This window comes from Hemiscyllium ocellatum, chromosome 1 (genome assembly GCF_020745735.1).
Source record: "Hemiscyllium ocellatum isolate sHemOce1 chromosome 1, sHemOce1.pat.X.cur, whole genome shotgun sequence".
NCBI lineage: Eukaryota > Metazoa > Chordata > Chondrichthyes > Orectolobiformes > Hemiscylliidae > Hemiscyllium > Hemiscyllium ocellatum.
The window spans coordinates 92761061-92773580 of NC_083401.1; positions in this window are offsets into that span (position 1 = coordinate 92761061).

A 12520-nucleotide genomic window follows, 5' to 3' on the forward strand; every position below is an offset into this window, starting at 1 on the left:
GGATTGGGAAGAAGACATATGGGATGTTGCCTTCATAAGCTGAGGCATTAAATATTGAAGCAAGGAAGTCATCTACCAACCTTAGAAAACATTGGTTGGCCACAGATGGAAAACTACCTGCAGTTCTGGTTTCCTATTGGTCATTTGAGTCGCCATGCCTTTTTGTTCAAAAGCTGCTTTCTTGCGGCCGCATCATTAGAGACATCAGAGGAGTGAGCAGGACATTTGATAATTGCCAATTGAGAGGGAATTTGAATCGGACTGAGGGGATTAGCAGCACAGGCAGCATTGAGGATAGGGGTTCATTGTTAAAGTACAGATTAGAGACAGCCCAGGGAATCCCTTGTAAATTCAATCTGTAAACCTCTCTTGTTTCGTCCCAGAAATCGTAATCTTTGGTAGTCTGGAATAAAAAAACCTCTTACAGTTTAGTCTAATTTTAATCATCCCCTTTATTTACCAATAGCATCACTGTTACAATATCACAGTGGAGGAGAATAATTCACGAGGGAAGTTATTTGATACAAAGTTTCATTTCGAGATCGGAATTAAACACAGTTATTAATTTCACAAACGAGCAGCCGTGAATGCTATCACTTGATGTCCTGGTGATACAGATTCACTGATGTTCAGGCAAATATTCTCAATTGTCTTACCCTCCTTGCCTCTCTATTTCCCAGTGTGCAGCAAATGGCTTCTATAATTCAACATTACATTGTCATCTAAATGTTTCAGGCTAAGATTTAATGCTCTGTACTTTTTCACTACCATATCCATAAGACCATAGGACATAAGAGCAGGAAATCGGCCATTCAGCCCATCAAGTAAACTCTGCCATTCAATCCTGCCTGATAACTGTCCCAAACCCATTCTCCACTTTCTCCCCGTTACACTTGGTCGGTACATACGCAGTGGTCAGTTTCTTTAAATGGTCATTTTTAGATGGTAAACTTCGCACATTTGATGTATTTAAATAAAATATTCGAAAATATTTAAAATAGTAAAATAAATCTTCCAGTTTGTTCATCCAGCCAGTTCCAGATAAATGTGCAGAAATATACGTACATTGTTACATCCCAACCAGAGGTAAAATAAAAAGGTAAAAGACTAAGATTAGCTTTGAAGAAAACCTTTATTTAGAATTCCTCTCTGACGCTCTTCAGCATTCCTGTAATTCAGGAGATCCACCTCGTCCAAGTCGGGTCATGCATTCAAAGGGAATTGCTTTTTCACTCCTACATTGCAGCCACCATTTAAATATTGGGTTTCCATGATCAGTGTCCAGGTCAGTACCAGGAGCTTCTTTTCAAACATTCATTGGTGAGGGGAAGGCTCCTGATGTGTTGTTCAAAGTTCCCATTTCTGTGTCATCACAGATTGAACAAAATCTGTTTGAATATTTCTCTTTTAAAGCAGTCAGCTGTAACATCCTTTAATTCACTGGGTCTGATTCACTTGCATTATTCTCAGGTATAATAGCACAGGGGTTTGTTACATTCTGGAATTTATAATCCTGAGGATTGTCCCCAAATTCAAAAGAGGTGAATTCAAAAGGCTCTGGGGATCATGCAAGTGTCACAATGGATTCACTTTTTTTAAACATTCATTCTGGGAATAAGGGCTTCTCTGGCTAAGTCAGCATTTAAAATCCATCCATAATTAACGGGAGTTAGCTGCCTTATTGAACTGCTGCAGTTCATTTGTGGAGGTGCAACCACTGTGCTGCAAGACAGAGTCTCAGAGCCAGTGAAATGGATGGTGAGCTTGGAGAGGAACCTGAGGGAAAGGAACCTGATTTTCTGAGTGAACCTGATCTTTTGTGAGTTAGTCTGGATCACTCTAAAATATCAACAAGCAATCTTGTATCAAAATTGCTTCACAATAACAGCTACAATATTTGCTCAGTGTTGACCTGGACTTTGGAAATGGCCTCAACAAAGACACCCAATCCAACCAACACTCTTCACAAATACTGGACACTTGTGCCTAAATGGGGAAAGCTGTTCCACAGAGTAATCAAGGTAGATCCTGACAGAATCAAACTCACAAGGCATACCCATCGCCTGGTGTTCGAGAAACTCATCATAGATAAGATCTGAGGAGGGGCCATAGTGAGGAAGGAATGACCCTGCAGGACCATAAGCTCAAACATGATGAAGAGTCAAGAAGTGTGGTGCTGGAAAAGCACAGCATCCAAGGAGCAGCGGAGTCGATGTTTCGGACATAAGCCCTTCTTCAGGAATGTGGGGCGGGCCTTAAAGGAGCTGAGAGATAATTGAGAGGAAGGGTGGGGCTGGGAGGATGGTAGCTAGGAAGGCGACAGGTTGATGAAGGTGAAGGGCGATGGTGGTGGGTCAGGCTGAAGGTGGAGCAGACGAGCAAAAAGGAAGATGGAAAGATACGATGATTCAAGAGGGCACTGCTAAGTCGGAGGGTTGGGTCTGGGATAAGGTTCCGAGGGGAGATTTGGAAACTAGTGAGGTTCGATGTTGATGTCATGTGGTTGGTGGATCTGATGGCAGATGATGAAGCTTTCTTCCACCAGTTAGAGTCATAGAGTCATAGAGGTGTACAGCATGGAAACAGACCCTTCGGTCCAAGCAGTCCATGTCGACCATATCTGGACCAAAGGGTCTGTTTCCACCTGCCAGCACCTAGCCCATATCCCTACAAAACCTTCCTATTCATATACCCATCCAAACTCCTTTTAGATGTTGCAATTATAACAGACTCCAACTCTTCCTATGGCAACTCATTCCATACACGTAACCCCCTCTCTGTGAAACTTTTGCCCCATAGTTCTCCTTTCGATCAATCACCTCTCACTCCAAACTTATGCACTCTAGTTCTGGTCTCCCCCACCCCAGGGAAAAGACTTTGCCGATTTACCTCATCCATGCCTCTCATTATTTTGTAAACCTCAATAAGGTCACACCACAGCATCTGACACTCTAGGGAAAACAGCCCCTACCTGTTCAGACTCACCCGAAAGCTAAAGTCCTTCAACCCTTACAACAACATCTTTGTCAATGCTTTCTGTACTCTTTCAAGATTCAGAACATGTTTCTGATAGGAAGGAGATCAGAATTGCACGCAATATTTCAACAGTGGCCTAACCAATGCCCTGTACAGCCACAACATGACCTCCCAACTCCTATATTCAATGCTCTGACCGATAGAGAAAACACACACCAAACGCCTTCTTCACTATCCTATCTACCTGTGACTCCACTTTCAATGAGCAATGAACTTGCACTCCCAGGTCTCTTTGTACAACAGCACACCCGGAGACCTGACTATTAAATGTATGAGTCCTGCTAAGATTTGCTTTCACAAAATGCAGCACCTCACATTTGTCTGAATAAAACTCCATCTGCCACTTCTCAGCCCATTGGCCCATCTTATCAAGATCCTGTTGTAATCTGAGGTAACGCTCTTCGTTTCCACTACACCTCCAATTCTGGTGTCATCTGCAAACTTACTAACTGCAACTCTCATGCTCGCATTTGAAATATTTGTGTAAATGACAAAAAGTAGAGGTCAACCCAGCACCGATCCTTGTGGCACTCCAATAGTCACAGGACTCCTGTCTGAAAAACAATCCTCCACCACCTGCTTCTCTCTTCTACCTTTGAGCCAGTTCTGTATCCAAATGGCTAGTTCTCCCTGTATTGCGTGAGTTCTAACCTTGCTAATCAGTCTCGCATGGGGAGCCTTGTCGAATGCCTTACTGAAGTCCATATGTATCACATCTACTGCTCTGCCCTCATAAACCCTGATTGTTCCTTCTTCAAAAAACTCAATCAAGTTTGTGAGACATGTTTTCCCAAGCACAAAACCAACTTGACTATCTCTAATCTGTCCTTGACTTTCCAAATACATGCACATCCTTTCACTCAGGATTCCCTCCAACAACTTGCCCATCATCGACATCAGGCTCACTGGTCTATAGTTGCCTGGCTTGCCCTTACCACCCGTCTTAAAAAGTGGCACCACATTAGCCAACCTCCAGTCATCTAGAACCTCACCTGTGATTATTGATGGTACAAATATCTCAGCAAGAGGCCCTGCAATCACTTCTCTAGATTTCCACAGAGTTCTAGTTTACACCTGATCAAGTCCTGTTGATTTAGCAACCTTTATGCATTTCAAGACATCCAGCACTTCCTCCTCTGGCATATGGACATTTTTTTAAGATGTCATCATCTACTTTCCTACAGTCTATATCTTCCATATCCTTTTCCACAATAAATACTGATGCAAAACACTCACTTAGTATCTCCCTGTCCTTGGGTGACTGTGAATTGGCGGTGAAGGAGGCAAGTCCTTGACGGAGTAGGGGGGGATTTGAAGTATTTGAAGTGGTCAGCCACAGGGTGGTGCATGTGTCTGAGATGTTCTCTCAAACGATCTGTGAGTTGTCGTCCTGTCTCCCCGGTGTAGGTGCAGGTGCAAAGGAATGGAAGGTGCTGGGAGTTGGTAGTGTTGGCAGGGGATGTGGGCCTAATGAGAGTCACAGAGGGTATGATCTCTGCAGAATGTTGAAAGGGATGGGAGGGAAAGATATCATTGGTGCTGGGGTCTGAATGAAGGTGATGGAAATGGGCGAAGATGATGCCTTCTATCCGAAGATTGGGAGGGTGGAAGGTGAGCTCCGGGGGGGAGCGGGGTTGGGGGGGCGGGGGTTCTATTGTTTTGAAGTTGACGGTATGCACTGTAACTTTAAGAGAGTGAAAGCTATTTAACATCTGTCATGTCACCATGTGTCCTGGAAAATATAAAGATGTGTAATTTGACTGTTTCCTGTATAGCTGAGTTATTTTGCAGCAGAATGGATTTAACCAATCAGAGTAAATTATGCCTCAACATACGAAAAGCCAATCAAATTTCAATTATACTGTTGTGACAACATCTAACCAATGAGAAGGTCCGATGTTTAGTGTGTAAAACCTTGGCATTTGGGATAGTAATTCAGAGAAATAGTACCTTCTGTCACTGACAGACTGCCATTTAAAACAACCTCTAAATGGTGGCTTACTTTTCATATGAAAACTCTGTGCAGCAGAAGATGGAAGATGACCCAGGGAGATCTATAGTCAGAAGAGGATTGGCACCGCTGTCTGGTTTTGAAAATTGATTTGTTATAAATTTAATAGGGCCTTTGTTGGATCAGGATATTATTTATAGATGGGGAGGTAGATCACAAACATTTAATAAAAAGGAGCCTTTGGGTTGTAAGTAGGTGTTGTTAAATGTTCATTTTAGAGTTATTGTTTCTTGACATAGTGGAATTTCAGTCATTCACTAACACTCACATTTTAACAGATTCCAAAGCAAGGTCAGCTTTTCTATGTGTTTGGTTTCATGAGCAGAAGGGTTTGTGCCATGTCGTAAGATTATCCTTATTGCAGTTGGAGGAGTGGGGTTCAAGAATGGAGGTGCCAAAAGTGGAGGAAATGCCCTGGAGGACTTTGTTGACCACGTCAGAGGTGAAGTTGTGGCACTTGAGGTAGGGGGACATCTGGGATGTTCTGGAGTGGAATTTCTCATCCTCGGAGCAGATGCAGTGGAGACAAAGGAATTGGGAGAAAAGGGTCGAGTTTTTACAGGAATGGGGTTGGGAGGAAGTACAGTCCAGGTAGCTGTCGGAGTCCGTGCATTTGAAACTGACGTCAAATTTAGTCGGTCACTGAAAATGGAGATGGAGATGTTTAGGACGGGGAGAGAGGTGTCTGAGATGTTTCCTGTCAGGATGAAAGGTGTCCAACCTCTTCGTCATTAATGTAGGAAAGTAAAAGGTGGGGAATGGTGTTAGTGTAAGTACAGGAGATGGACTATTCCATGTACCTGATGAAAAGGCAGGTATAGCTGGAGCCCATATGAATGCCGATGGTCACCCGTTTGGTCTGAAGGAATTCGATTCGAAGGAGAAATTTAAGGTGAGGATCACTTCAGGCAATTGAATGAGTGTGTTGGTAGATTGGTCCTGGTTGGGTTGGCTAGTGAGGAAGAAACGTTTGGCTTCGAGGATATGCTCATGGCGGCTGGATGTGGACATGGCCTGGACATCCATGGTGAAGATGAGGTATTGGAGGTCGGGCAACCAAAAATCATGGAAGAGGTGTAGTCCGTGGGAGCTGTTCCAAATGTATCGTGACAGGAGGAAGGTCGTCAGTGTGTCGGTGGTAGAGGAGGTAATTCAGGGTTTGGAGGCCTTCATCATGGACGATGCATATGTGTACAGGGACTGAACGCCCATGATGAAGATGAGGCATTGGGCCTGGGGAACTGAAAATCATGGAGGAGGTGGAGTGCATGGGTGGTTCCCCAAATGTAATGCGAGAGTGGAAGGGTATTGGCTGGATTGACGTGACAGGAAATAACGGAGGTCTTGGTAGCTTTCATCATGGGCGAAGGATGTGGATAGGGACCAGATGGATGTCCATGGTGTAGATGAGGCATTGGAAGTCAGGGAAACGTAAGTCATGGAGGAGGTGGAGGGCATGGGTGATGTACCAAATGAATTGTGACAGTGGAAGTGTAGTGGGAGTGTCATTGGGAGAGGAAGTGATGTATGTGGTTGGAGGCCATCATCAATGTAGATGGATGAATACAGTGACTGGACGTTCGTGATGAAGATGAGGAATTGGGTGCTGGGGACCAGAAAATCATGGAGGAGGTGGAGGGCATCGGTTGATGGGAGAGGATGAAATGGAGGGCTTGGAGACCTTTGTCACGGTGAATGGATGTGTAGAGTGACTGGATGCACTGTGTCGGTGAAAGTTTCAGAGAAAATCACCAGGACACATGCTCTAAACAACCCCATCACCCTGTGGCCGACCACTTCAACGCCCCCTCCCACTCCACCAAGGACATGGACCTTCTCCACTCCCAAATCCTAGCCACCCGATACCTGGAGGAAGAGCATCTCATCATCCACCGTGGGACCCTGCAACCGCATCGAATCAATGTCGATTCCATCAGTTTCCTCATTTCCCCTAACCGCACCTTATCCCATCATCCAAGAGTCCAACCCGGCAACCCAGATGAACACATCCCTATCTAACCACCCTCTTTCCCACCCATCCGCTGCCACCCTCTGCTCTGACCTCCCACCATGACCCGCCACCTTCATCCCCATCGCGTTCCTAGCTACCTTCCCCCCTACCCTCACCCCACCCCTCTGATTTATCTCTCAGCCCCCTTTCTTTCCCCCAACCAACATTCCTGATGAAGAGCTTATGTTGACTTTATGCTCCTTGGATGCTGCCTGACCGGCTGTGCTTTTCCAGCACTAAAGGTTTTGACTCTGATCTCCATCACCTGCAGTCCTCACTTTCTCCAACACAGTGTGGGCTGGAGGCGGGCGGCTCCCTCCCCACGGACTAGCACCTTGAGCACCACTGCCAAACCAAGATTGAGATTTCCTTGCTCCTCACAAAGGTATCTCTTGGTCAGTGATAATTGCTTTGAATTGGCACCAAATTATTGCTTTGTAAATATAAGCCTCGTCAGAATTTGGAAAGACCTTGGGTCCTGACACACACTCATGAGGGATTTTACAGTGAACACTAAATATAGATATCAGAATAACTTCTGGCAGTGATGACAAAGACTGCCTCCATTACTTTAGTGTCCAAACCCAACTGATATCTGAAGGAAGTCTTGAGGAAAACCTAAAGGAAACCTCCGACAATCTGACCAACAAGTTTCAACACATCAAATATTTCTCCAAACATCTCTTGAAAGTTGGAATGCTCCTTGCTGAAGTATTCCATGTCCTTAGTCATTTACAAAGTTCTGCAGACAAGTGCTTGTTAATCATCAACTAAAACCTAAATTAAATGATGTACAGCTGACCCTGAGAAATGGATGGAGCACACACATGACATGGGACCTTCAAATACAATACTCGATCATGGATTGATTTTTACTTTGCTTGAGATTTCTTTTCCTTCTTCGATTCACTTGCATTTGTTGTTTTCTTTCTCATGAGAAGCCTCGATGTTGTGATGAAGCTTCATTTTGTCTTTCTTCTCCTGGCGACAACTTTATCCCTGTGGCAGAATAAGAAATTCAGATACTACTAATATTGAATTGCAATAAATACAAATGGCATTGCACAGTTCAGTTTCTGGTAAATGGAGGGGTTTCGCAATGCCAAAGGGAGATGATCAGATTTTCTCTTGTTGAAAAAACTCATTGCCTGGCACCGGTTGCAAGAATTTTACTTGCCACTTGTTAGCCCAAACACACATATTGTCCAGGTCTTGCTGCACTTGGACATGGACTGCACTTCAGTATCTGAGGAGTCACAAATGGGGCTAAACATTTTGCGATCATCAGGGAACAAACATAATCTCTTCAAACATCATAATGAAGGGAGGGACCATAGACCAAGCAACTGAAGGTGGTTGGGTTCATGACATTTATTCAATTCTACTGAATTCTTCATTTTAAAAGTAAAACAATTAGCAAACAGAGTTTTCCAAAAGATGAGTCACAGAGCTCCAAATGTTTCAGACAAACCTTTGTAACAGCAAAGTTCTGGCTGTCAACTTGCTAGCAGCATCTCTGTTCTCTCTGTTCTCTTTCTGCACTCAGTCCTAAAGAACCCGAGAGAATGAAGTTCAGTGCAATTCTCATTCTGTGAATGAAACTGTGCAGCCACAAGTCCCCACCTTGCAATCCTGCTGGGATACCTAATCTTACAGGGATACTCATTGTGAGAGTGAAGCTTCCTTGCTGTTGTTATGGTTTCCCTCAGTCAGTTTAAGGACATCTTGTTGGGAGGTTTGGGCTCACACTGCTGAGTTCATTTAAGTCACAATGACAGAATGGCTACGGTATAAAAACGGGTTTCCAATTTGTGATGGGAACGTTGACATTTTCCAAGCCCCAAACCTTGCTCCTGAATGTTTTGAACATTCCAATCCCTTCTAGATTTTGAGCGAGTAGGGAGCCAATAATGTGGAGTAAACATCTTGCTGGAACAAGGGAATTCTACTCTTAATTTTCACCCTTAGAACAAATAGTGTCCATACAACAGCACAGCCAGCAATGATGCTATCTGGTTGAATCCAATGACTGAAGAGGAAAAGGGCACGACTTTTAAGGACAAAGCAGATGGCTGGTTTGTTGCAGGGCAATAGCTACATATCTGAGAGTCGGGTTGTCCGACCATCAAGTAAGTAGATTCTAATAATCAAACTAGTTAGGAGCTGTAAAATTGTAAATGTAGCCAAAATAACTTTAATCAGACCACTCAATTCAGCATCAATCTTACTGGGAGCACGATATTGATAATATTGCTTGTTTTGACATGCAGACCATATAATACAAGATAACCATATAGAGACATACCGTTCGTTGAGGGCAGCCTTCTGTCTCATTTATTGCTCATGATGATGTTGCCATTGGGCACAGTTCCTTCATGATGGCCACTCAGGGAATCAAAGGAAGGACCTGAGAGAGAGATGACTAACTATCAGAAATCAGATTCAGGAATCCAATTACCTGTGAAGAATGATATGGAAGGTTTACACATGTAAATAAATACAATAATTCCACCTCTCAACAACTTCATTTTCAGTGAAGATGTGTGTCTAAGTTTGTGAGGTGGAAATGGGTACTGCAGATGCTGGAGGTCAGAGTCAAGATTAGAGTAGTGCGGGAAAAGAACAGCTGCTCAGGCAGCCTCCGAGAGCAGGAAAATCAATGATTTGGGCAAAAGCTCTTCATCAGGAATGGGGCTGGGAGCCTCGGGGATGGAGAGATAAATGGGTAGGTTTGAGGCTGGGGAGGAAGTTAGCTGAGAGTGCAATAGGTGGATGGAGGTGTTGGCAAAGGTGATAGGTCGGAGAGGAGGGTAGAGTGGATTGTGGGAAGGAAGATTGAGAGGTGAGACAGGTCATGAGGACGGTGCTGAGCTGGAAGGTTGGAACTGGTGTCAGGTGGGGGGAGGGGAAATAAGGAACCTGGTAAAATCGACCTGGATGCCATGGGGCTGATGGGTCCTGAGGCAGAAGATAAGGCGTTCTTCTTCCAGGCATCAGGTCATGAAGAAGTGGGGATGGAGGAGGCCCAGGACCTGCATGTCTTTAGCAGAGAGGGAGGGGGAGTTGTCATGTTTGACCACGGAGTGGTGGGGTTTGATAGGTGCAGGTGTCCCAGAAATGTTCTCTGAGGTGCGTTGTGAGAAGGGGTCCGGTCTCTTCAATGTAGACTCGACCACATCGGAAGCAACAGATACAATAAATGATATGTGTGGAAGTCCAGGTGCAATTTGATGGATGTGGAAGGCTCCTTTGGGGCCTTGGATGGAGGTTGGTGATGCTGGAGGTATGGATACCTGGAGAAAGAACGCCTCATCTGTATGTACAAAAGACATGATGAGCACACTTCTGATATATGTAAATCTCTTTTTCCAATGTAGTGAAATGTGAGTCATCATGACATTGTGAATTTTAGCTTACATTTGACTAATCTAAAAAAAATGTTCACTGATAGACTTCAATAAGGCGGCAGGCACATGAATTGAAAGAGGCCATGACAAACCGTTCACTGTCGATCTTCTCGGAATCTATTTGTTGACGATGACATTATTCTTCAACCTCTCTTCAAATAGCCTCTTCAGATCGTTCAATGAATCACATTTAAACCTAGAAAGATGAGTCAGTAAGAAATCATGATGGTGTCGCTCAGCTTTCATCATTTTAACTGATCGTAAAGCCAAGTGCCTCCAGTTTATCAGTTGACACATCTATTGTGATGTTTGATATCACCGTGATACACATTAAGGTGGGGTCACATGCATTGTGATGGTACAGTCTGCACCCTCAGTTAAATGACTCACATGGTGATGATATTTCATCTGGCAACACTTGACCTTTCATTATAATTGAACAACAAAATTTTCGTAAAAGAATATAATTGCGCAATGGTGGTCAAATGCTCGGAAATTGGATGGAATATGGAACATAAAAAACAATGAAATAAAAGGAAAATGAATGAACGTTTGAGTACAATAGAGAGCTGACTAAAACCAAAAGACATAAAAAGTGTAGCTACTAAAACAAAATGCATGAACAGTCCAACAGAAAATGGGTCAGGGAGTTAATAGTGTAAAATAAGGAGCTGATGGATTCTCAGGGGAATGTAGCACAAACAGCCAAGTTTCAGATATCAAGACAGGCTCTACCGTAATGAGGGCTACCAAGCGATCGGTTGTGTTAGGGGTCTGTTTATCAAAGACGTTTCCGTGCACAACAGCGCAAAATCTGAATGGTGTGTTGCCTCCCTTGTGTCGGCACCAAGGATGTCTCAGAGAGGGTGCAGAATGTTCTCAAAGGGGAGAGGGACCAGCAGGGGGTCATTGTACACATTGTAACTAACAACATAGGAAGGGAAAAGGATGAAATTCTGGAAGGAGAATATAGAGAGTTGGGCAGGAATTTAAAAAGGAGATCCTCAAGGGTAGAAGAATCTGGATTACTCCCGGTGCTTTGAGCTAGTGAGGGTAGGAATAGAAAAGAATGGAGCAGATCTAACAATTGAAGTTCTAAATTGCAGGGAGACTAATTTTGATGGTGTGAGGCAAAACTTTCAAAAGCTAATTGAGAGAAGATATACGTAGGTGAAAGGAGAAGTGGAAAATGGGAAGCTTTCAAAACTGAGATAAAGAGAGTCCAGAGACAGTATATTTCTGTTAGGGTGAAAGGACAGGCTTTTAGCTGCAAGGACTGCTGGACGACGAGAGTAGTTAAGAGTATGATTAAACAAAAAAAGGGGGACTCGGCAATATGGCGGTGATTCTGTAGAACTGCTGTGGACAGCTCTGCTTTACAGCCAAGGCATACTGGTGTCTTTTGCCAAAACATGGCCAACTTATGTGGTGGAATTATTAGTTTAAAACCTGACAGAACACATAGTTGTTCATATTTGGGAGTGGGAAGGATGCCAAAGGGGAAAGGATTGAGTAAACAGCAGCAGGGAGGACACTCCCCTGCAGCACCAGGCATACCAGAGACAGCAGTAACAGCAGACTCTCCTGACACACCCCTTACCCTCCCCCACCAGGGATGTGACAGACTCACAGGAATCTGCTGCGGCGATGGAGAGACTGGCCTTGAATGTTGGGGCTGCAATTGAGGAGATCCGTGGGGAGATTCGTGCCCAGATCCAACCGACCGTGTCCATGCTGCAGAAGCATGAGCAGGAGATCCAGGGTCTTGGGGAGCGGCTGGAGGAATTGGAGGGTTGAACTCAGGCCTCAGAAGCTGCAATGGACACCTCAACCAGTTGGATCCAGGTGCTGGAGCGAGATGTGCGGGCCTTGCGAGGCTGTATCGAAGACTTCGAAAATCAAGTTCGGAGAATGCATCTCCGAATGGTCGTGCTCTCTGAAGGTGAGGAAGGTGAGCAGCCAGTCAGCTTCTTTGAAAGCTGGCTGCCAAAGTACTATGGCCTTCACATCGAGTCCAGCAGGCTGCAGATTGAAAGGGCTTATCGGGTTAGAGTG